Source organism: Emydura macquarii, unplaced genomic scaffold (assembly GCF_026122565.2).
Source record: "Emydura macquarii macquarii isolate MOO-44397 ecotype Brisbane River unplaced genomic scaffold, CSIRO-AGI_Emac_v2 contig_2473, whole genome shotgun sequence".
In the NCBI taxonomy this organism is placed as follows: Eukaryota; Metazoa; Chordata; order Testudines; family Chelidae; genus Emydura; species Emydura macquarii.
The window spans coordinates 1,912,592-1,939,954 of record NW_027132610.1 but is presented as its reverse complement, the minus strand read 5'-3'; the positions used below and the strand labels follow the sequence as shown (position 1 = coordinate 1,939,954).

The 27,363-nt window shown below is 42.3% G+C and overlaps 1 long non-coding RNA gene across 1 annotated transcript in view; it reads left to right on the top strand.

Annotated features, from left to right (window-relative positions):
• LOC137162800 (uncharacterized) overlaps positions 1-26,298 on the top strand; it is a 40,265-nt gene extending 13,967 nt beyond the window's left edge. The window contains exon 5 of the long non-coding RNA XR_010922499.1: positions 26,170-26,298. This is a non-coding gene — a long non-coding RNA (uncharacterized lncRNA). The remainder of the gene's footprint in view (positions 1-26,169) is intronic.
• Positions 26,299-27,363: the final 1,065 nt, after the last annotated feature.

Here is a 27,363-nt window from a genome sequence, read left to right as displayed (position 1 = left end):
CAGCCCACTACCTGTGGGGCCCACGGCTCAGACCTGTGGGCGGTGGGGGTGCTACCTAAGGTGGCTGGGGCTCTGGAGTCGTGTTCCCCCCCCCTCCCCCACACCACCTGTGGTGGCTCTGAGCTGAAAGGGCTGCCGATGGCAGCTGGGAGCTACAGAGGCTGCCCACCACCCATGGCAGTAGATCAGCGCTCCAGGGGCCCAGCTGGAAGCTTCAGGGACTGCCAGCAGCAGCTGGGAGTCTCAGCCATCTGCAGCAGCAGGGAGATCTGGGGACCCCTCTATTGTGCCTGGCAGCAGGGACCTCCAGGGACGCCGCCTGCAGTGGTAGGGAGTTCCTGTAACTCATCTCCCTCCCCTCTTCCCCGGCTGCCTACAGCACCTGCAGCGGTAGGGAGCCCCTGATGCAACTCAGAGCTCTGGGTCCCCTATCCCCCCGACCCACTTTGGCAGGGAGCTGCTGGGCCCCCAAGGGACTGACAGGTCTTGCTCCGCCCCCTTCCGTCCCTCCCCCGAGCTGAAGCAGAAAATGTCATGGAGATCACAGGAAGTCATGGATTCCGTGACCTCCATGACACAATCTTATCCTTATTGATAAATGATCAAAGAGCCACCATTTTATTAACTATTTGAAACATGAACAAAATGGGAGGCTGGGGCACTATTGTATAAGTGTGTGCCCTGAATGACTGACATCTGATAAACCTCCGCACTGTGTCACAGGGGAGTATTTGCTCTGCTGTTGGTAGGACATGCCTGTAATTGTTCCAAAATCTTTGACAGCTTAATATGGAGTTCGAGCTGATGGCAAGCACTAATTACAAATTCAGTCCCACATCCTTCCATCAATATGTCTGCAGCATCCAAAGTACAAGAGATGTTTTGCAGGTGAAAGTTACTTATGTACATAATACTAATCAAGCTTAGGAAATATTTGGGTTTTTTTCTAAGACCCTTTTGAGGAAAAAACAGATTAAATTAAATTGTGACTTGACAGCTTGCACACAGAACAGGGCCTGATTCTCCATGGCCTTGCAACTTGTGCAGTCATTTGCACCTGTGCAAAGTGGGTGGGAAACTGTGACTCTAGACCCAGAAAAAGCCAAGCAACTTTGCAAGTTGCATGGCCCAACTCTGACCTTTCAAGATATATTACAAGAAAATACAATGGTGGTGAGTGTCGTTCCTTATAAGTAGACTGGAGCTTTCATATGCAGGTGTATTTTTGGTAGTTGTTTGATGTTTACGTATCTCTTGTTAGAGGTTAGCAATGTAGATAAACTGCTTTCTTGTCTATCACTGTTCTATTGATTGAGTTCAAAAGGAACATATGAACATTGAGATGGAACTTTGAATGTAATAATACTATTGTTTATATTTCTCTTTGAAGTTTAAGTAGTAAATACCTGTAAATGGTTGTAAATAGCCAATTACATTGTAACTAGTTACCCGTGTGCACAGGGCATAGGAGATGGTACTTCAGAGTCCCAAGCGATCATCTATTAATTGTTCCAGGAGATGCCTGCTGTCAAGAAAACATCGATCAGCCTGCATGGATCTATAAAAGACTCTAGTGAACTGATCTTTTTTATCTCAACTCTGTCCAAGCTTGTGAGGGAAAGTTTGGATTGCAAGACTGAGATCCCAACACCAGGCTGAAATCACCCTGCCAATTCTCATGGAAGAATTGAACAAAGTCTGCATCCTCCACACGGTGGCAACGTTGAGCCCACTGGAGTAGCTGCCTTGGCGTCAGCTGCTTAGACTCTTGCTAGTGGATTGGCTGGGTCCTTAGGTCTCGCAGGCAATGATCTCAAATGGCTAGGCTCAGGGATGACTCCGGCTCAGAACACTTGTCACAAGAGCAGCTGTGTGCCCAGGCAGAAAGGTAGGGGAGTGTGTGCCCACTTGACCTTTTCAGTCCAATCTAATCCAGCTAGGAACTGAGGCATCTAATGGCTCCAATAGCAGCTAAGTGGGTTTTCTTCAATAGGTGCCACTTCAGAGTCAAAAAAGCCTCTTGTTTGTCTGAAGGAAACAGCAAAAAACTTGGTGGGTGGCCCTGGGGGCACAGCCACCTGTTTACATTTGCAGGGATATGCTAGAAACATAAAAGATGCTCCCTAAATGTACATGGCTTCCAAATGGATCCTGCTTGCTCTGTTTATGCCTTGGCTTCACTTGGATTGCTCAGCCGAGCAGGCTGTTGTCCATAAGGAATTACGAATGATGGAAAATGAACGCCATTGGGAATGCTTTGCTCTCTGTTTCCAGCCACATTACTGGGCCATCTATTTAATGTACATATAGCTAGGGGCTAGGCTTTTTAGTACATATCCTTTATTTTACACTACATTGCCTACAGACAACCATGGCAAAGCATATAAAATAAAGCAGTAGCAAACTAAGTGCACTGAAGGCCGAGCCCATAGCACAGGGAGCTGTGCAGCTGCAGGGAAAGCATGTGGGGGCTTTCTGCTCGAAAGGGGCAGGACACCTGCTGGAGCTTCACAGCCTGTATGGGCAACATGGCTGCTGTCTTGCCCCCTTATGGGATATAGCTTTATTTGCCTTTATGCAGCTGGCCAGCTCTGTGAGCTAGTATATAGAGGTGGGGGACGTGGTCCCATTCCTCTCTCCACCCTCTTTTGAGATACCGTGCACTGCCAGGGGAGAAGAGTGGGAGCAGCCCCTGTGTTTGTGCTAACACAGGGACTGCAAATATGCCTGGCCCTTACACAGGGGAATATCCTTTACCCCTATCCTAGCCCCACTCCATACCCACATAATAGTCAGGCAGGGTCTGAGCCTAAGGTTTCAAACCCATAAAACAATAAAGATCCATGTAAACTAGCACTAGCAAATACAGTCATAATGGGAACACTTTATTCACCTCTGGTCTACTAATATTTATCTATTCAGATATCAAATAGTGTTCCTGAAAGAGAATTTCAAACACGACTCCTATTTGAGTCAAAGTAAAAAGAAAAACCTGCCAAATCTGCCTATAAGAATGCTAACAATCTCATGTGTACAGTTTGTATGGGGGTGGGAGGAAGGGGAAATGCGAGGAAAAAGCAAGAGGAAAAGGGATTGAGAGAACCAAGTATAGCCAGGGTTAACTATAGTTAAGCTTTATGATGGAGGAAAAAAAGCTTATTTGAATTTACAGAACAATTTGATTTCTCTGTATCATTACAAATCTCTCACCTGCTACGAATTTTGTTTATTTCTGTGGCCACTGTGTGTAAAGGGTAATAGGAATCATTACAAGCAATTTACTTTAAAAGCATTTACCCAGCAAATAGGAGGGAGTATGTATGTTAATGAACAAGGGAGCATTGATCACAGTCTATAGCGAATTCTGAAACTTACTGACGATCAAATCAATTGTGCACGTGAATAATAAGGCAGATGCACAACAACTGTAAAATGCAAATGCCTTCTTTTCATTTGCCATACACTCTTCAGTTGCACTTCTGAAAATAATTCTGTCTCATTAGATGCATGTTTATGTGCATCACTGCCTAGATGTGCCTGGTTAAAATGCACTCTGATAGTCTAGCCCAGACTATTTTACATGGGGTAAGACAGTCACAGAGAAGGACACGTGTTGTGATGATGTTATGCACACAAGTTTTGACATTTAATTTGAGTTTTTCCTGTATTTTAGTGGGGCTTGCAATGATTGTAGGTGGTGGGGTAGTAAGAAGACACTCTGCTTTTACTATAACTCTGCTTTGGGAGTGACATAGAGGGAGTACTGCAGGACAGAGAACCTGGAGCTGGCAGTGAAGGCTAAACAGATGTTTGTCTGAGCTGCACCTCAACTGTGAAAGAACTCCAAAACCTCAGGGCTTGATTGTGCACATGCACAGACCCACACAAGGATAGGTGTGAAGCTGCCCCACCTCATTGAGCACCCCAGAAGGCCTTCTGCCCCAGAGGCTATCTACTCCTACACTGTTATGAGGTGCAGTGCATAAGGGAATTTCAGGAAGGGATCAGTCTCTCTTCTTCTCTGAGGACAGAAGAAGCTAACTGCATATTGGAGTGCCAAGAACGCTAATGGCATATTAGGCTGCATAAGTAGAAGCATTGCCAGCAGATCGAGGGAAGTGACTATTCCCCTCTATTCGGCACTGGTGAGGTTATATTTGGAGTATTGTGTCCAGTTTTGAGCCCCCCCAAAACAAATTGGACAAATTGGAAAGAGTCCAGAGGAAGGCAACAAAAATGATGAGGGGGCTGGAGCACAAGACTTATGAGGAGAGGCTGAGGGAACTGGGCTTATTTAGTCTGCAGAAGAGAAGAATGAGGGGAGATTTGATAGCAGCCTTTAACTACCTGAAAGCGGGTTCCAGGGAGGATGGAGCTAGGCTGTTTTCAGTGGTGGTAGATGACAGAACTAGGAGCAATGCTCTCAAGTTGCGGTGGGGGAGGTCTAAGTTGGATTTTAGGAAAAGCTTTCTCACTAGGAGGGTGGTGAAGCACTGGAATGGGTTACCTAGGGAGATGGTGGAATCTCCATCCTTAGAGGTTTTTAAGGCCTGGCTTGACAAAGCCCTGGCTGGGATGGTTTAGTTGGGGTTGGTCCTGCTTTGAGCAGGGTTGGACTAGATAGCCTCCTGAGGTCCCTTCCAACCTTGATCTTCTATGATTCTATGACAGGGCTGTCTGTCACCCATGTAGCCAGAGTGGTGGTCCTTGTGCTTTCCTCATTCAACACTATGCACCTGCATAAGGGCCGTGGAGTCTTGTCTCAGTGTGGGACTAAAGCATCAGAATCCAATTGCCTCTGGTCAGCCTGGGTGTTTCATGGCTGAACCTGAGGAGACTGTATGTGTGAGAACTGCCCAAGGAAATGAATCAACCACTGTGGTCACCATTTTAAAAAAAAAATCAGCATTTGTCAATAGACACCACACAGCTACTGCTGCAATCTCCTTTCTAAGCATGAGGGTTGTGATGCTGAGCCGGCGAGGGTTAAGCAACCAGCAGGCTGTGTGACCTGAAAACAACCCATGAGAGCATGTTAGAAGAGCACTGAAATGGTAAACAGGGCCATTCCTTATAGATAGTTAGCAAAACCATGTTAAATAGACTAGGGATCTTGAAATACAAGCCTGCATTGTGAGTGAATCAGAAATAGATATTAATTGTATTTCTCTGTGTTTACCTATATCTTGTTAGACATTTAAAAATGTGATATAATTAGCTTACAGATACTAAACTTTTGCTCCCGTCTATGATATTTCATTACTGTATTCTACTGAGTCAGAGATCAAAAGGGGATATTGCCATTTAGATGGGACTTCTGGAGTAATAATATCATTCTTTATTTTTCTTTGAAGTTTGTAGTAAAATTGCCTATGAACTGTTTGAATGATTAATTGCCTTATGCTAATTAATGCACTAGTTACCAGTATATACCTAAGAAATAGGGATTAACTTCAAAGCAACAATATGCATTTATCTCTTCTTCAGCCAAAGAAATCCATTGTGGCCACAATTTGCTTCAGCTATAAAGGGAGTCAGGCTTGATCCTGTTTTATCTCAGATCTGCTTAAACTTTATCATGGAACGTCTTAAATCGCAATTGGGCTTTCACAAGAATCATTGGCCTGGCCTGTGGCCTGTGTTTTCATTAGTGAAAACAGGTCAAAGAAGTGCACCTTGCATGTGGACAGAAGGGGATGGCATTTGAGAGAGATCTTGGCTCCTGCAGGATATTGTTCCAGTCTTGCACTGGCCCTTAGGAAACTGTTTCCTGCACAAACCAGCTTCACCCTTGCAATGGACAATTCCACTGAGCCAGAAGAGTGAAGTTATCCTCATTCCCAGAGCTTTAGGTAGTGGAAATGACATTACAATACTACCAAAAACCTACCAAGTAATCTTATTTACATACCAACTATCTCCACTCATCTACCTAGTATTTAGGCACCTAACGCCCATAGAAATAAATCCCTTTGTGAATCCCACCCTGCCCTCTCCCCCTGATGGAGAGGATGGTGGCTTTCAATATGCCTAGCAGGTTAACATAGCCTGGCTATGATGGCCCTGAGCTGTTAGGACCAGTGAAGTACAGCTGGGTCATCAGAAACTTCTGTTTTCTTAAGCCTATTCATAGGTATATGGGGAAATGGCCCAGGATCAGAGATCTGCTATTGAGTGTAATCCTTGCTGAGGTCTCGTCAGGATTGGCCTCCTGTGGTTTTGGAGTTCATTGGGATCTTATGTTTCATTATATGGACTGGGAGTGAAAATGTATAGTGTCTTGCTTTGTCTTGTTACTTAGTACTGATAAATATATAGTGATCATGAAACTAAATAGACCTCCGGGGCCTGCTTTATCCCTTAAGGATTCTCTCCTTGCAAAATGTCAAAGCACTGAGGTGCTGGTGGGTGGCTACCAGAAAGCCATTGTAAAACTTTTGCCACCCAGCTCCAGAGAAGAATGGGATGGTTTCCAATGTGACTCCTGCCCTTCCCTGCCACAAATGAATTATACAAATTCTTCTGAAGAGTAATTGTTTTGCTTTTGCAGTAGACCAAATTGCACCAAGTAAATAACAGATACTATTGCAAAAAAATGTTCTGGGTGAAGAAATTATACTTTCCCCACCTTGCAAGGATTTCATGCCAACATCCTCCTTCAGAATGGAAAGCAGAGCAGTGTGGTATCAACAAACACCGTTGGCCAGACCCTCAGTTGGAATAATTCAGTGTAGTTCCATTGATTCCAGTGGAGTTAATAGAGCTATGCTGCTTTACACCCATTGGGCAGCTGGCCCAGTATATTTTTCAGAATAGTCTAAAACAATTGCAGCAATGTGCCACGTCATGTAATTTTGTTACCTATTTCCTTGATAATGGTTATGAGACAGCATTTTTATTTAAATGGGAAAACAGTTAATGGTTTTTGTATGCAACATAATGATCAACTGATAAACTATCAAAACAAGCATCTAGCTTAATTGATTCTAGATGTAAATGTTTTTTTTATAAAAATGCTCCTCAGTTAGCCCAGAGATATTTTAAATGAGTTTTTGCTTTCTTCTTTTTTTCCCTCTTGAATAATAGTAGTGCTTAGCACTTCTGTAGGCTATTTTTATATGAAGCTATGAAAGCATGAATTAAGCGTCACATTACCCCTGTGATCTTGTATTACAGATGGGCAAGCTGAAGCTGAGTGAACTAAAAAAATTCACCAAATGTCAACAGCAAATCAGTTGCAGAGATGGGAATAGAACCCAGGAGTCCTCATTTCCAGTCCTATGCACCAACCTCTATAAAATGCAACATCATGCTCTTCATTTCTATCAAGCCCAACAGAGGTAGCATAAACTATACACACCAGAAATACAAGCTTACGCTGACTTAAATTAACCATAATGCTTTTACTATTATAGGACCACCTTCATTCCCTGGGAAATGTCTTACATCTCTAAAACTATGCTCACTTGCTCAACATCCCTGAAAAACACCGCAGTGAAAATGGGATACAAGTATCTATTCTTAGTGTACATTGGAATGGCTTACTGTACTTTTCTGATCATTTTATTTTGTTTGGCAAAATTAGTACAACTATATTTGAGATGATACTAATAATTCCTAGAAGTCTGGCAGCTGTTTAGCATTAGAATCTGAAATTTGAAGTCTGAAGGTTAAGTCTCAGCACCCACAAGGTCATAAGGGCATATCAAGATCTGAGACAACTCCTTCTAAATACCTTGGCAGCATTCCTGAATGAGAGTTATCCATGCAGATCCTTCACGGGATTTTAGGTGAGCAAATTCCTCTGCACAGTCAGGGTCATGGTGCCAGTCAGAATTCAGGAAAGATTATGGCTCTTCTCTGGTGAGGGGGGAGGGGGAGGTGTGAGCCTCATAACATCTATTGGAGCTAACAGGGGAGATTCTCAGTTACTCTGTTGCCCTTTGGACTGAGACATTAGCTAATAGGCCTTGCTGGGTTGCTTCCTTTAGGAGTCAGGTATTTCTTTGGCATAATACTGTTTATTTACAAAGTATGTACACAAAGTCCTGTTTCCCTGAACACAGTAGGAGCAAACAACAGGAGACAGTTTCCTTGTTCACAATTTCTAAACCTGCTTTTCCAGACGGCAGTCTGTCCAAACGATGCTTTCTCACCTTCCAGAGCCAGGCTACTTGTGCTTCTCTCACTTTGCCGAAGGCCTGGAGAGTGGCTTCTATTGTTTCAACTATAAATAAAGAAAGGATCATTTAACTGCTCTTTTATTTAGCCTGAATGAAGAGTGGTACTCCTCCCATCATTCAAAGAGGTTCATGATTGCTCATAGATCAAAGACATACTTGCTAATTCCAGCAAAACAATGAGAATTTTTGTGTCTTTTGGGGAAAAAATATGATTTCTAGTAGAGAGGAAGGATGGGCACTAACCTAGGATTTAGGATGCTTGAATTCAATTTCCTCTTCTGCCACAGACTTCCTATGTGACCTTGAGCAAGTTACTTGGGCCTAGATCCTCAAAAGCATTTAGTCTCCCAACTTCCTTTGAGGATCTGGACTTTAACATTTCTGTGCTTCAGTTTCCCATCTGTAAAATAGGGCAATGCTATTATCTCTATCTCCTCACAATCTTTAAAGGATTTAATGTGCTTGTACAGTATGGAGGTGGATAGCCCTATAAACTGTTCAAGATCTTCAAAGCACTTCAGAAACATTAATTCATCATCAGAACACCCTGAGGGTGGGCATGGGGCACAAGGGAGCCTGGTGTGGCTTCCTGTCTTAGAGACTGTTTTTATTTTGGCCCAGACTCTAGCCCAGATTAAAGCAGCCCTGGGGCTGCTCTAATCTACATTGACTGACTGTGGACTACAAAAGGGCCATCTGCCTGTTGAGGATTGCTGGAGTACAGTAAGTATCTGTCCATGCCTCTCCTGTCCCTTATGTGCCTCATGTGCAGTACTCAGACCACACTTCTCTCTGACTGGCCATCCCTTTCTCTTTTTCTCACCACACTGATGTTGATGAGTCACTGCCTGCAGTCCTGCTAAGCATAAATTTTGTTTTCAGTTCATTTTTGTTAGCCTGCTAAGAGGTCTTTGTGAACAGGTACCAATAAGTTACACATTATTAACTTTATTACTGTTATTGCATGCTCCAATTCCCAGGTTTATTTTAATTATACACATTATGAGAGAGCCATATTGGCGTAACAGTGAAAAATATGCTGTTCTGCATGACATTTCATTTAGAGATTGACAGGAGAAGCTTATGATAACTAATTCCATGTTAGAGTCATGTCACTTATTGCTAGCCATAAATGAAATGTCGTATGCAGCCACCTATTCTTCATTCATGCTAATTACTGCCCTTGGACAAATGTTGCAAACTTCGGTTCTAGCCTTTAGTGCATGACGTGCCTTTGCAGAAGTGGAAAATATATTATCTTTAAATTAATATAAACTTATGTATGTCTTTATATCCCTTCTTCTAACATATGAATCCATATGTATTGATAAGTTTCTTGCACTTTATGTATTGTTTTCCATTGAATTCACTTCAGAATGGCTTGTAATCAGAGAGTGCTCAATAATTTAATTCAGACTTTTTCTTTCTGGCTGATTTACTAAAGTTCCTATTTTATGTGCAGAGGCTTGATTAAAGTAACATAAATCTCCCAGTGATGAGAAAATGTGATCATTTGTTACATGGACAATCAGTTTATTTAAAAACATAATTAGTTTGTACATCAAGAAACCTTTCCTCAGGTGTGATAAACTACAAATAATTACTGAACCTCAGCCAGTGAAATTAAAAGTCTTTCAAGGCTGTTACTAGGAATTTGTGATTTGACAGAGAAAGGGGCTTCGGTTCCAGGGTGTATTTATACAAAATTGATTTTTTCCCTTTTTACTACATTAAGACTGAGAGGGGAAAATAGATCAGCTGGTAGCAGCAAAAAAAAAAAAAACCAAACAGCCAGAATGTACCAATTCTTTTCAACATTGAGAATCACGGACTCAGTCCTCTTCCCATTGAAATCAAAGGCAATCCTCCCATTGAACTCAATGGAAGCTAGAGTCCATGTTTAGACAAAGTTTAATTGCACTGTCCAGAGGAAAGCTGTAGTAATGGAAATAGAATGAAATTTAATAGTGCAAGGTCATGTGCTTGGGGCTAACTACAAGAAGGTTTGCTATACGATAGGGACATATCAGTTAGACGTGACAGAGGAGGAGAAAAAGACCTGGGTGTACTGTTCGATCATAGGATGACTGAGTAAGGATACGATTCTGTCACGGGGGTCACAGGTTCTGTGACTTTAACAGACCTCTGTGAATTCTTCGGCTTCAGCCTGCCGCAGCAGCAGGGCTGGAGCAGCTGTCAGCTTCTTCCCTGGAGCAGCAGCTGGCGGTCAGCTCCTGGGGCTGGAACAGCACCTGACAGTCAGCCCCTGCTGCAGGAGCAGCAGCCAGGGCCAGGTCAGCTCCCAGGGCTGGAGCAGCATCTGGCATTCAGCCCCTGGTAGTTTATTCCTCGCTGTTATTCCCCTCCCCGGGTATTTTTAGTAAAAGTCACAGACAGGTTGCAGGCTCCTTTGAATTTTTGTTTATTGCCCATGACCAGTCTGTGACTTTTACTAAAAATACCTGTGACAACTTCTTAACCTTAACTGTGAGCCACCAACATGACATGACTGAAAAAGGCTAATTCAATCCTAAAATGCACCAGGCTAGGTATTTCCAGTAGAGAAAGAGAAGCGTTATTACCATTATACAAGCCACTGGTGAGAACTCATCTGGAAAGTTGTGTGCAGTTCTGGTCTTCCATGTTTAAGAGAGATGAAATTGGAACAGGTGCTGAGAAAGACTACTAGGGTGATCAGAGGAATGGAGAACATACCTTATGAGAGCAGACTTAAGGAGCTTGGTTTGTTTAGCTTAACAAAACAAAGGCTGAGGAAAGATATAATTGCTCTCTATAAATACATCAGAGGGATAAACATCAGAGGAGTTATTTAAGTAAGGGCCAGTGTTAGCACAAGAACAAATAAATATAAACAGGCCATCAACAAGATTAGGCTTGAAATTAGACAATGGTTTCAGATCATTAGAGGACTGAAGTTCAGGAACTGCCTTCCAAGAGGAGTAGTGGGGCAAAAAACCTAACTTCAGGACTGAGTTTGATAAGTTTATGGAGGGGATGGTTTGATAAGACTGCCTACAATGACATTGGCAGTCCATCTGTGACTGCTAGTAGCAAATATCTCCAATGGCCAGAGTTGGGAAGGATCTGAGTTACTCCAGAGGATTCTTTCCCAGGTTCCTGGATGGTGTGTCTTGACCACATGCTCTAGGTCTAATTGATCACTATATTTGGAATTGGGGAAGGAATTTTCTCCCAGGTCAGATTGGCAGACTCTGGGCACAGGTCATGTGCTGGTTTGACCTAGAGTAAATGATGGATTCTCTGTAACTTGAAGTCTTTAAATGTAGATTTGAGGACTTCAGTAACTCAGCTGGAGGTTATGAGTCTCTTACAGAAGTGGCGGGGTGAGGTTCTGTGGCTTACAATGTGCAGGAGGTCAGACTAGATGGTCGTGATGGTCACTTCTGGAATTAGTCTAAGTCTTGTAACACAGGCTGCTATTTTGATTAAATATTAGCCTTTTCTTCCAGCTTTGAGTTATTAATAGAGATGAATGAACCTTTGTTCAAGTTTGGATTTATATTTCCTAATCTCTGTTTAGATAAACCTTGAGTCAAAGTGTACAGGGGCATTTTAGCAACCAGCCAGGTGTTCAAGGCACTGCCTGTTATTGGGATGGACTACCAATTATTCTGCTTGCTGCTTTTAGCCTTTTTCAGGCCTTTGCAGGAACTTAGCATAACTAGGCAAACCACAAGGTGGGTAGACAGTGAACATGTGACGTAAACCTAGCCCTGTGCATTCTCTCTCTCTGAATATGCTGGGGCAGATGTCTGTGGAAAGTAGGAAGTCTGGATATATTTTAGAATTGTCGATATGGGGAAATTTAGCTATCAGACTAACAGTTTAACAATATTTTTGTTTAGTGACATGTCTCTGTAATTCCTGTTTCTGTCCTGTGATTGATTTGTTTGGTCAGCTAGTAATATTCTTTTGATTGACATGTCTCTAACTTTTTGGGTATAAGAGGGAGGTAGCGAGTCTGAGTCAGGTGGATCGCTTTGTGGACACATTGAATACCTCTCCAGGCACAGACGGAAGAACTGACCATCTGGAAATCTGTGACTGATTCATCTGAAGACTGCCTCGGACTTGGGAGATTAGCTATCAAGTTTTGGGGTACTCTAATCACCTATTGTATTTGTATGTGCTTAAGACTAATAAGTGGAGACTTCCAGTAAAGGTAATTCCAATGGGAATTGCTAGAGACAGATAAAGTAAAACTTTAAGTTAAGAGCCCTTGGTTTTGACTTGTCCATGCCAGCTGCATAGCAGGTGGAGATACTACATTTCCTTTGGTTTATTTCCTGATACCAACTTGCACAGACTAAAAGTTACTGGGTCGAGGAACCCTGGGTAACAAAAGGATTAGAGCAGTAGGTGGGAGGCAGGACACTAGATCTGTAATTCTCAATATTTTTTACACTGGGATCTCTTTTTCCATCGTATCAATCTAGCTGGAAATCCCCTTCCCAATTAGCAAAAGTAGAGTGGTCATAACCCCCTGGTTGGGAAGCCCCTGCTTTAGAGTTCTATTCTCAGTTGTCACAAACTGTCTCTGACCTTGGTCTCTGCTTTGAGTCACCCAACTGTAAAATGGGTATAATATTTACCCATTGAAAAGGGTGGTTGTGAGGATTTATTTCCTTCTGTGTGTTTGAAAACCTCTAACTTTTTTTGCCAAATGGAAATGTAAAACGCCATTATTCAAACAAATTCTTTTGCATTTGATCTTAAATTCTTATATCTTCTGTGGCGTCCATGCTTAGCCTTGCTGAAGTATGAACAATAAAGCAACAATGAAATTCACTTGCTAGTCACATAATATACATGCAGGTTCTCAGTTCACCAGCTAGTTTGTCTGTGCTCTATTGATAAGCCTATGTCACTGGTCACTCATTTATTGGAAGTTACTGATAGAGCTAGACTGTACATCACAAATGAACAGCATAGGTAGTATATCTACAATGATGAAGACATTTATTTGCAGTTATTTCAGACACCTCAATTCCACACACTGCGCTTAAATACTGTGGATTCTATCATCAGCAGAGAAATGTTCTTATCAGTCATTCAAGCACTCTGCTCTTACCCTTGGCATTTATTCTATTCTTAATTACCACACTGTCAGCTTTGCCCTTGTAGGATAAATTGCGCTGCCCACAAAACATCTATAAAACACCTAAATATTAAAGCCCTGATAAACAGATGTAAATACAACAAAAGAAGGGGAGGAGAGGGAGGAGCTGATGTTGGAAAGATCTCATGCCTCTCAGCCTTTTTATGAACTGATGTTCTCTGCTTTCCATGCCAGCAAACAGTTGTGTGTGACATAGCAACAAGCGAGATTTGTTCAAAAGTCCACCAAAAGTCAGTGGAAAGGCTTTTTTTGAATTCAGTTGACTTCAGATCAGATCCCTGGGTTCTCAGCAAGATCCAGCTTTTTATCAATTCTTACAGTTGGGTTGTTTGAGGAACAAAGAGGTCAAGTGACTTGCCAGAGATGACAGGTGATTGATTAGTTCATTATAGTTCTAACTTAGGACAATTCAAAACTCAGCAACATAGATTTGTTCTAGGTCTTTAAAGTACATTGTTTTGTTTAGTGTAAATACTAGATAACAGCAGCAACATCCCGCCCCCTCACTTATGGATAGAGTCTTATTTGCTATTTGTCTGTGGATAGACTGTGTATAATAACTGAACACAGTTATTCTTACCAAAGTTGTTGTTGGGTTGGGGTTTTTTTGCAGCCATCTCCAGAAAACATTTTAAATCTCTTCTATTCTTAGATGTTCTGTCCAAGCGTGTATAGGTCAGCTTTGGCAAGGAGAGGGCATCCTCTCTAGTCTTAGAAATCCCTAGCTTTATAACCTGACATAACCTCTTCTCAAGGTTCTTCTCTGAGAGGGCAACACCTATCTCAAAAGAATTGTTAGAAAACTGCATGCAAAAAGGTTACTGAAAACACGATAAATAAGCTAGGGTTGACTTCAAAGGAGACTCAACTCCGTACAGAATAAGCCTTAGAATATAGGAGAAAATTATATGGTGGAGGTGGGATTTGGATTTTTCTTTTAAAATATGACATCCCACCTACAATCACTTACCACCTTATTATTCAAAAAGATAATAGAGATAATGCACAGGAGTCGTCATTCTATAGCAATTATCCCAAAATAGATTGCTGGCCTTGGGGTCTATTATAAATTCTCAGTAAACTATATATGATGGCAGCCTCTAACTGTTTTTAAATAATTATTTTATTCACTTACTGTACTCTTCATCAATTTTTTTCTTGTATGTCTTGACTTTGTTCTAAGATACACCTGGAAGATATAATTTATGTAATATACCCATTTATCTTCCAACTATTGTTTGCCTTGGTTGCAATTTGTAAATTAATCTAGCTGAAGGCATATAATTATGTGAGTAATCAGAGGAAGACAAAAAGAGATGTTGGTTTGACTTTTGTCACATGGCGCAGTTAGATTTGATATTAAGTATCACATCCTGAAAAACAATTCATTCACCCTTACTCATTCTGACTGAGTAGGATCTCGATTTCAACAGGCAGGAGGCAACAGAATTACATCCAGCCATGCTCTGAAGAAGGATCCTCTTGATGCTAACTGATGCTCAATGCCCTACAACCTCAGAATAGAAAGAAGTGGATCAAAAGGCATTAAGACTGGAATGACAACAAAAATATGCATTTTCCTAATTATGGAAAATTAGATGTTGAAGAGTAAGGAAATCTGGAGCTCTTGCAATTTTTAGAAGCAGGTCAGACCTCCTTAGGACTCATTCAAATGGTCTAGCCTCAATAGATGACTGACAAACTGGATTTTCAGTGCCTTCAGGGAGTATATGGTTCAGATGATTGACTATTCTGTTGATGATTTGGTAAGACTTTAGAATCCTCTTTTGTCCCCATCTATCAGTCTGTGGAACCTAAATGCACAATTTCTGATCAAGCTACTGTTGTAGAATGTAGAATTGCCACTCTGGATCAGACTCAAGGTACATCTACTCCAGTATCCTGTCTCTGAAAGTAGTCAATACTAGAAGTTTAGTGGAAGACATAAGCACTCTGCAATAGGGAAGTGTGGGGTAATCTGTCCCCATGTTTGGTCTTGTCTTGATCGCTAATAGTTAGAAATTTGTCTTGAAGCATGAGGTTTAATATCTCCTATAAAATTTTTGTCATTAATCCTGATAACGTTGAATACTGCTAACAGACACACAATGTCCAATCCCTTTTGAAATCTTTTAAGTTCTTGATCTGAACCACTTCCTGTGTTCCTGTGACTGAGTTCCAGAGTCTAATTATAAGCCATGTGAAAAACCATTTCCTTTCATCAGTTTTGAATTTCCCAGTTTTTTAAATTTAATTGAACATCCCCTTGTTCTTGTGTTACAAGATGGGGAGAACAAAAGTTCCCAACTGACATCTCTAGACCATTCATTTTCTGTACTTTTATCATGTGCCCTGTTGTCTCCTTTCTAATGATTTCCATAAATATTCACTGAACAGTTTGTATGAAACATTTTCAGACTATGGGTGGTTCACCAAGTGCTCACTAAGATTATTTGTGTTATGTGTTTAGCAATATAAATCACGTGATGATGTTTCTGTTTCCTGATTGGACAGTTGAAACTTTTACAGCATGAGAATAATAAATAATGAACTTCCCGTATAATTTTCAGACAAATAATCCTTCTTGCTAAATATCTGTGAATCTATGGGAATTTGCAAACCTTTTTGGAAATTCATAGTCTGCATCTGAATATTAATAAAGAAAAATTACACACCAGATTCAATTTTGTATTTTTATTCAGGGTAATATTCATGGAATCGGGGGGGGGAGGGAGGGGGAGGAGTAGTGTTTTGATTTCTTTTTTTATGATTCAGCTAGCATTATTCATGAATTAAAAATTCATCACCTCTTGTCCAAAACAAAGATCTTTTACTGACCAATACTTCATCCAGCTCTACCTTCACAGTTCCTGCAGTTCATTTTCTTAAATAGTCTTTTGGGGAGTTTTACGTGGCCTATTATTGTTTAGTATTTGTACTGCAGTAGCGCTTAAAGGGTTCATGTTGCCAACTTTGATGTATGCATGTGTAATCTGGATGGTGTACAGATGCCATGTTATGAAGCTGAATCACTTTCACATGGGCTGTCTGAGGAAACTGATGAGGCTAAGATGGCAAGACAAGGTCCCAGGTACTGAAGTTCTCATACAGGCAGGTATTCCAAGCATCCCTACCTGCTGATGAAATCACAGATGAGATGGGCAGGCCATGTCACCAGAATATCAGATGAGTGACTGCCAAAAAAGATCTTTTATGGTGAGTTTAAGGAGGGAAAGTGCTCTCAGAGAGGCCAGAAGAAACGTTTCAAAGTCTCCCTCAAGTTACCCTTAAAGTGTTGTTTTAACATTGACCAAGAGTTTTTTGGAAGATCTTGCTCAGATTGTTCTACCTGGCGAAGTCTCATCCATACTGAAGCCACAGTCTATGAGCAGAAGCGTATTATTGAGGCAGAGCAGAAGTGCCAGTAGCGTAAATCTCATAACAGCAGCATGTCCACTGTTAATCAAATAACCCACAGTGCTCTTGTTCAGTGAGCACAGACCATTCAAAGCTCAAATTGGCCTGATCAGCTACTCACGTGTTCACAGAAACCAAACCAATTAGCGATGTCATGGTCATCTTCAAACTCGAAGGACAACCACCACCACCAACAGTGCCTAAAGGCTGCATTCAGGACTGGGGAGCCCTATTGTGTTAGGTGCTGTACACACACAGTGAAAGGCAGCCCCTGCCCAAAGAGCTCACAATTTAAGTTATGAAAGACAGCAAAGAGATGCAACAAACCGATTTGGGAGCACAAGGTAACAGTGAGACAGTGATGATTAGTGCAGCAAGCTGTGGTCACAGCACACCAGCTGCCCAGCTAGTATATACAAAGACTGTAGGGAATCTTACAGCTGTGTCTCTTGCCGTTTCATTCCTCTGCTTTATTCTCAATGTCATGGGTTTTCTATGAAAGTCCAATGTCTCTCGTGCACGGTACATTCAGTATCATGTCATGCAATATATAAACATTATTGCAAGAGGCCATGACACATACTTCAATACAATACATACTGTGTTCTGCTGCTTCTGTTTGCCTGATCTCACAGGTTATTTTCTCTCTTACTCCGATTCCAAGTATGGCACTTGAATAGCCAGGAAAATAAGGGACCTGTCACTGCGGATATGCTTTGTTCAACCTAGTGATTATCTGATTTCTGTCTAGCACAGTTCACTGTCATAGTAGTTAGGCTAAAGAAAGACCTACTGTACCTTGACAGTGGGACAATCCGATGTTCATTCTTGTAATTAGTTTCAAACCCACACTGTCCTGCTGCTGCAAATATATATTTTAATACATCATGGGGCATATTCACTAGTTTATTGTGAATCAAATGGTGAGTCTTCTGTCATTTGAAACCGCATATATATATATATATATAATGTACATGTGTGTATATGTATATGTATACACACACACACCCTCATACAGAGTATATGGGGAGCTATATAATTACACAGATGTACTTTTGGAAACTGGGAATCACAGATGATTGTCAGGGAAGGTGCGTTTTTCATCCAAACAACTGGAGAGTGTCTTTTTAACTGTAATTCTTTTGCCAGTTCTTTTCAGGAACTGCATCTGGGTAAAAGGAATTGAAGACCTTCAGACAGTGAAAAGGATTGCAGTGAGAATGCATCAGTGTCAAGACTGATTTGCATCCCAATGACTTCTGATTACATATTTTATAGATGTGCATGAACATATAGTTGTGTGGCTTTATGAGGACATATTGTGAACAGAAATTGCACAAGTGTAATCTTGGAGATTGATTTACTAGGCTGTAATCATTCCCCTTTATGTCAGACACTTTGGAAATTTGGGCTTGCTGGTTAAAATTTCTCAAAAGTGCCTAAGGCCCATTATCAAATGTGATTTAGGACCAGATTTACAGAGGTATTGAGGTGCCTAGTAGAATATACAAAAGCACTTTAAGAAATTAGGTGCCCAACTCCCACTAACTTGCAATAGGAGTTCGGACTTTAAATCCCATTGACTTTCAGTGAGATGTAGGGCCAGATTATTAAAGTGATTTAGGCATCTAGCAGATGAAAGTCCTGCTAAGTGTCTAACTCCGTTGCCAAAAATAGCCCCACGGTAGCAAGTCTGAGTCTTGGTCAACTGACTCAGGCTTGTGGGGCTACAAATAGCAGTGCAGATATTTTCACTCAGCCTGGAACCTGGGCTCTGAAACCTGGCAAGGAAGGAGGGTCTCAGACCCCAGGCTCCAACCCAAGTGGGAACATCTATACCACTGGTTCCCAACCTTTTTTGGCTCAAGGGCCACAGATATCCATTTTTACCACCCTGAAGGGCCACCAGTCTCTGCCAGCAGGATCCCTCCTCCTCTCCCCCCCCCCTCCCCGCCCTCCACTGCAGCCAGACAGAAGGAGTTCAGTCAGGAGGCTGCCTCCTCTCCCATCCCCCTGGCTGCAGCAGGGAAACCACACTCGTCCTGTCGCCCCGTGCGCTCCACCTGGGTCCCTAGGCAGTGGCTCCCTTCTGCAGCCAAGGGGATGGGAGATCAGTGGTCCCTTCCCTCTGGCTCTAGCAGGCACCCCAGTGCCTGTGGACCCAGGAGAAGCACTTTGCCGTGCTCCCTGCTACAGCCAGAGGGAGGGGAGCGCTCATCTCCCATCTCCCTGGCTGCAGCAAGAAGCCTGCACTGGTCTTTTAGCCCTGTGGCAATGTGCTCCGCCTGGGTCCTTGAGCAGTGGCTCCCTTCTGCAGCAAGTGGGAGGGGAGCTGCGGGCCACTTTGAAAGCCCCCATGGCCACTTTTGGCCCCCAGGTTCCAGGTTGGGAACCACTGATCTACACTGCTATTTTTCACCTTGTGGCATGAGACATTCAATTGACTTGGACTCTGAGACTGAGTGCCGTGGGGGTTTTTGCAGTGTATATGTACCTTAAGATGGTTAGACACCTCATGACCAAAGTCACTTTTGAAAATGGAGCTGAGGCTCCTAAGTTACTTTCGTGCTTTTGAATAGGTGACCAGCTTGGCTTAACAAAGAAGTCTTTGGTGAGCTTAAACACAAAAAAAGAAGCTTACAAGAAGTGGAAGCTTGGTCAGATGACTAGGGAGGAGTATAAACATACTGCTCTAACATGCAGGAATGAAATCAGGAAGGCCAAAGTGTAATTGGAATTGCAGCTATCAAGGGATGTGAAGGGGAACAAGAAGGTTTCTACAGGTATGTTACCAACAAGAGGAAGATTAGGGAAAGTGTGGGCCCCTTACAGAATGGGGGAGGCAACCTAGTGACAGAGGATGTGGAGAAAGCTGAGGTACTCAATGCCTTTTTTTGCCTCTGTCTTCACAGACAAGGTCAGCTCCCAGACTACAGCACTGGGCAGCACAAAATGGGGAGGAGGTGAACATCACTCAGTGCTGAAGGAACAGGTCCAGGACTACTTAGAAAGATTGGACATACACAAGTCCATGGGGCCAGATGCAATGCATCCGGGGGGGTTAGGAAGTTGGCTGTTGTGATTTCAGAGCCATTGGTTATTATCTTTGAAAGCTCATGGCAATTGGGGGAGGTCCCTGATGACTGGAAAAAGGCAAATATAGTGCCCATCTTCAAGAAAGGGAAGAAAGAAGATCCAGGGAAGTACAGACCGGTCAGCCTCACCTCAGTCCCTGGAAAAATCATGGAGCAGGTCCTCAAGGAATCCATTTTAAGGCACTTGGAAGGGAGGAAGGTGATCAGGAACAGTCAACATGGATTCACCATGCCTGACCAACCTGATTGCCTTCTCTGAAGAGGTGACTGGCTTTGTGGATGTGAGGAAAGCGGTGGACATGATATACCTTGTATCAAAAGCTTTGCGAAAGTCAGTCTCCCACAGTATTCTTATCAGCAAGTTAAAGAAGTATGGGTTGGATGAATGGACTATAAGATGGATAGAGATCTGGCTAGATCATCGGGCTCAATGGGTAGTGATCAATGCCTCGACGTCTAGCTGGCAGCCAGTTACAAGCCGAGTGCCCCAGGGGTTAGTGCTGGGGCTGGTTTTGTTCAACATCTTCATTAATGATCTGGAGGATGGGGTAGATTGCACCCTCAGCAAGTGTGCAGATGACACTAAGCTAGGGGGAGTGGTAGATACCCTGGAAGGTAGGGATAGGATACAGAAGGACCTAGACAAATTGGAGGATTGGGCCAAAAGAAATCTGACGAGGTTCAACCAAGACAAGTGCAGAGTCTTGCACTTAGTATGGAAGAATCCCATGCACAGATACAGACTGGGGACTGACGGGCTAGGCAGCCGTTCTGCAGAAAAGGACCTGAGGGTTACAGTGAATAAGAAGCTGGATATGAGTCAGCAGTGTGCCCTGGTTGCCAAGAAGGCTAATAGCATATTGGGCTGCATTAGTAGGAGCATTGCCAGCAGATCGAGAGAAGTGATTATTCCCCTCTATTCAGCATTGGTGAGGCTACATTTGGACTATTGTGTCCAGTTTTGGGCCCCCCACTATAAAAAGGATGTGGACAAGTTGGAGAGAGTCCAGCGGAGGGCAACACAAATGATTGGGGGGTAGAACACAAGACTTATGAGGAGAGGCTAAGGGAACTAGGCTTGTTTAGTCTGCAATAGAGAAGAATGAGGGGGATTTTATAGCAGCCTTTAATTACCTGAAGGGGAGTTCCAGGGAGGATGGAGCTAGGCTATTCTCAATGGTAGTAGATGACAGAACTGGGAGCAATGGTCTCAAGTTGCAGTGGGGGAGGTCTAGGTTGGATATTAGGAAAATGTTTTTCGGTAGCGGGTTTGTGAAGCACTGGAATGGGTTACCTAGGGAGGTGGTGGAATCTCCATCTTTAGAGGTTTTCAAGCTGCGGCTGGGATGATTTAACTGAGGTTAGTCCTGCTTTGAGCAGGGGGTTGGACTAGATGGCCTCCTGAGGTCCCTTCCAACTCTAATCGTCTATGATTCTATGATTATTTTATTGTTTGGTAATTTGTGAACTATACCCCTGCAGGTTCACTGAAGAGGTAGAAATGTACACACAGTGGGCACCCCTGTATGATTGTTGTTTGATAACAGTCACATGCTCTTTAGTTCAAATGTTAAAATAGTTTTTAAATCTCCCAATTCTGTATAGTTGTCATGAGCAAATAGCTTATAATCACCATGTAAAAATTCTCTACATCCTGGGTCAAAGGGATTTTGCACCTAATATATCTCATAGAGCTAATGTCCGCTCAGCTGCATGGTTTTTCCAGGGAGAGGGGCGGTTTTTTGCCAGGAATACAGAACTTGTTCACAATTCCCTATGTTCTAGCAGTAGTTAGAGCTCTCTCTGGATGGTGCTATGGAAAGAGTGACTGGCTCCTGTGCTAGATAACACCTTTTGTCCCACTGGGGACTTGGTCTGTTGATTAGAGGCATATTCAGCCATCTAGCAGGCACACCTGACTTCTCTGCTCCTCATCCATCCCTAAGGTAAGGATTTTGCCCTCAGTCAACAAATCAGGAATCCTGGTGCCCACAAGAAGAACATCTCTGCCCTCACACCTGCATAAGTGGACCACTTTCCCTTGCCAAGCAGGCCTACTATTTTCATGTTGCAATGTCATGGAATGTTTTCAAATCCACTAGTTCTCGTAAGGCCCTATTTGATCCTGGCATCGCAACTACAGCATCAATGGTGATTTTCTCTCTCTCACAAGAAGACTGAAATTGGTCCCAGGACATCAGTTAGGAAACAACGTAGAGACTTCTCAGTGCCAATCATGCCAACAATTCTAATGATCTGGGACAAAATACCACGTCTTCCAGGGCTCCTCAACACTGCTCCCCATTTGGACTACAGCAGAGCAAATTGCAGTGTGCGCCAAAGTGCTGAGCTGGGAATTCCCCTGTGTGGATGCTGCAGGTGTGAACTAGAAGATTCCTAGTTCTCATTGATGTAATCCTCTTCAAACAGGTCTATGTCCAAGCTCTGGTGCTGAGTGGGAAGATTTTACTTCCTATTACAGTAGTGCTTAGGGTGAGGTACGGAGCTTTACTGAGCTCTGACACTCTCAAAAGCTTTGTTAACAATGCAGTTAGTGTTTCCTGGGGTCTCCGTTTATGTGTTTTGTTAATTCTGTGGACAAACTTAGAAATAAAAGATGGTGCTAAGATTTGGACTTAAATATTTGCAGAGGATTTTGCCTGTGCTCACTCTTAACATTTCTGCTGGGAGACTCTCATTTGATCATTTTCACTTTCAAATTTCATCCCCCCCTCCTCCAGAGGACTAAAAGCTATTTCAGCCCACCAATGTTTTAAGATGTATGTGAAAAAGTTAGATGGAGATTCCCCTGAGAGTTTGATATTAGATTTTCTCCTCTCCCCGATGATGATAGATGTGAAAATCAGCCTTCTTTATCAAATGAGCAAGACCCAGGAATAAAACGACTCAAGGCACTGGAGATAAATGGGAAGGGGTTGTAAGTACATTGTTTCAGTATCAGATAAATATACAACAATGATTAAATCTTTCTGTTCACTGCTTGGAGTAGTTAGACTAAGCCTGGGTTTTAAAATTCAATAATTGAAACTGAAGGCAGGAGGACTGGACAGAAAAGTGGCACTATAATGAAGATGAACAGCTAAAATGGAAGTTTATTCATATCTTAAATAGCTCATTATTAATAATGAGTCTAGTTCTAGTACTCAGGAATTAAAGTTATTCCATGGTGATGTCATGGTAATTTTGGAAGTACAGGAGCTCAAGAATTCTGTCAAAATATTTTAAAAGGAGGTACGTTTTTGTGGGAGAGGCAGACAGTATATAGTGGGGCCTGGACCAAAGCCTTGGAGGGGTGCTGTAGGCAGAGTGAAATCATGAGAGCGGGTGGAGAGAGGAAAAAGAAAGGGGGAGAAAAAAAAAGGCGAGGAGCTGAATTTGCAGGGATTTTAAAACCCACACTGCTTGTTTCTGCGGAGGTGGAGCGGGACGTGCTCTGAGGCTCCCTTGCCCTTTCTGCAGGCAGGCATATCACTGCTTGAAATGCAGTGATGTTGGTGCCATCCCCCTATACAGGAGCTGTGCGTGGGAGAGCCACCAGGGGAATGCCGTAACCTGTGCATCATAGGGCAGTGTGGCACTCTCCATAGGCCTAGCAAAAGGGGATGGTTATGGGCTGGCATGTGCCAGGGCATGGCCAGTGGATCTATGAAGTCCAGGGATCCACCATCCAAATTCCTTCTGTAGGGCAGAACACCGAGGCTCTAACTGCTACTGCACTCCATCGAACGTAACAGCAACTGCAGAGCTGCTATGCTGGTGTTCCTCCCTTGCTTTGTGAAGTGCAAATCAGGGAGATGTCTGACTGCAACCATTTGTGTCTGCAGTTCACTGCAGGCACAAAGCTAAAAGTCAAATTGCAGAGCAGTTGTCAGACAGGCCTCTTATCTCTCTGTGCTGAAGTTTCCTTTTCTTAGATAATTTACGGAGGTGTTACAAGGCTCCACTCATTAATTTTTTGAAAGATGTCTTGGATCTCAGGAAGGAGGATGCCATAGAAATGCAAAGTGTTATTTATTAATAAAGAAGCCAATTTTAACACAAAGTACTTCCAAAGCTTGCTTGCTTCTTCTTGTTCAGAATTTTTAATTGTGAATTTGCAGTGGACAAGTTTAAAAACATGTCTATATAAAACATAGCCCTATAATAGTGGCCCTTTAAAATGTATGTTTCCTTAGATAACTAAATATAGCTTTCCACTTCGCCTCTAGTATTTTCAGCATCTGCAGTATTTCTTATAGTAAGCACAAGGGAATGAAGCATGTACTGAGGTATCCATATCTATTTATCTTGGGTAAATATGGCAAGTTTTTAAAAGTCACCACTGTATTTGATAGGAAAAGTGAAATTTTACATCGCTGTCATAATACTATTATAATATGATTATTTTTTCAAAATCATCTGTTCTGTTCTCCATCACTATTCTAATTCACTGCAGATAAAACATCCTATAGCATTTGATACTAAGCAAACTGGAAAACATACACTAACTCATATGCCTAACAAATGACGGATGTACAAAAGATAACAAATGCACCATTAGACAGAAGAAGGTAAGACACAATCAGGGCTAGAAGGTTTAATAGAAAACTGCAAAGAATAAAGAGCTTTGTGCACTGTACATGAAGATTTGCAAAGTGATGTAATATGCGGACTGAACTTACTGTTCAGCTAACCGGAGAGACCAGCCATCAGTGGAAATAAGATGGAAACAAGTTTCCAAAAAGCTTGTTGCATCCAATCAAAAATAGAAGAAAATGTTCACTCCATGGTCTGCATAATTCTCCCATTCTGTCTTTTGGTGTCCAGATTTACAGCATCACAAGGCAGCTAATTTGCCAAAGTCCCTCTCCACTTTAATTCAAAAGGACTGGATCTCTACCTTGGGATAGAGCAGAAGTCTTACAGGGAGGGATCACAGTGATTACAAATGGCAGCTGCTAGTTGCAGTGTTTGTAAATTCTATACCATTTGCCATTGCAATTGTTGCATAAAATGAAAAGATGGCCAACCCTAAGAACATATTTTGTTGTTTATTTGTGTTTCCATTGCAAATGAATCTCAACTGGGATCAGGTCCCATTGTACTAAACACTGTACAAGCACATAATAAGAGACAGAGGTCCTCATCTAACTAGACAAGACTGGTATTGTGTGGAAGGGGAAACAACATGGGGTGAAATTCTGGCCCCACTGCTATCAATGGGAGTTTTGCTACTGATGTCAGTGGAGCCAGCAATTCCACCTCAAACAATCTGCAAATATGTCTGATGCTATTTTGGATACATGGGGCCAAATTCAGCCCTGGCCTAAAGGGCACAATTCACTTGGAGACATTAGCACTCAATGCTGAACTTAGCCTTGAGTCTATGAAAGCCATGTAACATCTTGTTAAAAGATCACTAACTATAATACATGTGAATTTTATCTTCCACAAGACTGCTACTAATATGCAGCAGGAATTAATCCATAAAACTATCGTATCTTTGCTTCTGTAAAACTGTGTGTGTGTGTGTGTGTGTGTGTACGTACACATATACAGGGCCCCCACATGGGGGGGGAGGGTACACTTTACCAGGGTCCGGAGGCCCTGGTGGGCCTGTCCCAGGCTGCAACCCCCATGGGTATGTGTGTGGGAGGGGTCCTGTGTTATAAGTTCGCACTGCGCCCGAAAAAATTATGCTTGGGCCCTGTGAGTGTGAGAGAGAGAGAGAGAATGTGTAGCTATATCTGCTAGATACTCATATTTAGCAGCCCGCCAGCTGAAAAAATCAATTTGTATTCAATGACTGGCTCACATCTCCTAAATTCATGAAAGTTCTGGGGACTGAGAATTCATATTGATTTTTGTATACTGTTTTAGGTTTGATTCCTAGGAATTGATTTCAGCAGTCATTTCATTTTATAAATTAACACAGCTAAGTAAAATCTGCACAAGCAGCCCTTGTTTAACATAAATTAGCTCTAATACTTTTTCTTTAAGTATGATGGGCATGTAGTTTTACTGTTTGCCATCATGGGAGACAGGGAGAAATCTATTAGAGGCTTTATGAATTTCAAGAACTGGGAAAATGCCATTTATTCCTGGATGATTAATACATGGGACTTCAAACATTTCATTATTCTATTTGATTCTGTGCAGTTTAATATACCATTGTACTTTGGGCCACCGTAGATAAACATGAACTGTAACATTCTTTGGCCAAAGCTATGTAGACAACACAGTGGTTAGAAAAGCACATACAGCCATGTGCCACAGCCAAAAAGACTCCTGACTTTTTGTTCCAATACTACAGACAGCCAGATGGGAAGACTGAAACTAAAGAAACAGCAGTGGCACTATTTGAGCCAGAAGAAAAACCTGAGCAGAGCTGAGATTTTTTTTTCAATCCAGGAGAAAATATGCAAAATAAATTATTGTGGGGCTTTCTTCTACAATATGTTATCAATAGAACTTCTTTGAATTTTCAGGGGCGAATTCAGATTTGAATCGCAGCATTCAAAGTCACTCTGTTTATTATGGGTCCAAAACCCGCAGCTGAGAGTTTCCAAATTGTTAAAGGGGCCTCATTTCCAGTGGCTGAGTGCGCAGCACTTTCTGAAAGTGTTTCAGAGGACCATTTAAAGTGTTTCAAGTAGGACACCCAAAAAACAGAGGCATCCTCTAACTAGTCACTTTTGAAAATCTTGGCCCCGTTTCCTGGTGCTAGTTCAGCTGCAGCCAAAATCTTGTAGGTTTTTATAAGATTTTGGCTCAACCTTTATGGAAAAGTCCTATAGAATTTAACAGGGTGAAACCAATAGGGTTCTACAGACATGTAATAGTGTTTTTCAGAAATTACTCTATTCTCAATGATCAGTGACCTAGAGAAAAAAAAAAAAAAAGGGAGCTATAGCCCATTAGAAGCTCCTTTAAATCAGTGTTTCTCAATGACCGCTCCGTGGACTGGCATCAGTCCCTGAGATCTTCCTGACACAGTGTAGGAAGCCCATCCCTGGTATCAAAAAGGTAGAGAAACACTACCTTAAATTATCTGGTCCTCTGGTGTGGTGGAATTTTGTGCACTCATGATCCCACTAAAGGATCATAAATGATTTGTGGGAATGACTATATTAAATTATCCTTCTCTTGTTCTCTCCAGCTCTAATCTGCTTGGTGACTAGTCAATCTCTACATAACTCTTTAGCCTTCAACATTGTCAACAACAAAAAAAGGGGGGGGGGAAGGGGTTCTACATGTAACTTTCTTCCCCATGCAGAATCTCTATTATGAATGTATGCTCTACAGCTAACCACAGAGGGATGGATGGTTCAGGAGGTTGGTAACTGGCTCTAGAGCACTTTCACCGCGTGGTTCAAATCCAGCCCTAATCAGTAGTAATTGAAAGTTGTTGCTACATGTCTTTGGGTGGGAAATAAGGTCTGGATTTCTAACAGCAGAGTTGTTAATTGTTTTAACAACTAACCAAGGGATGCAGAAAATTCTCTAT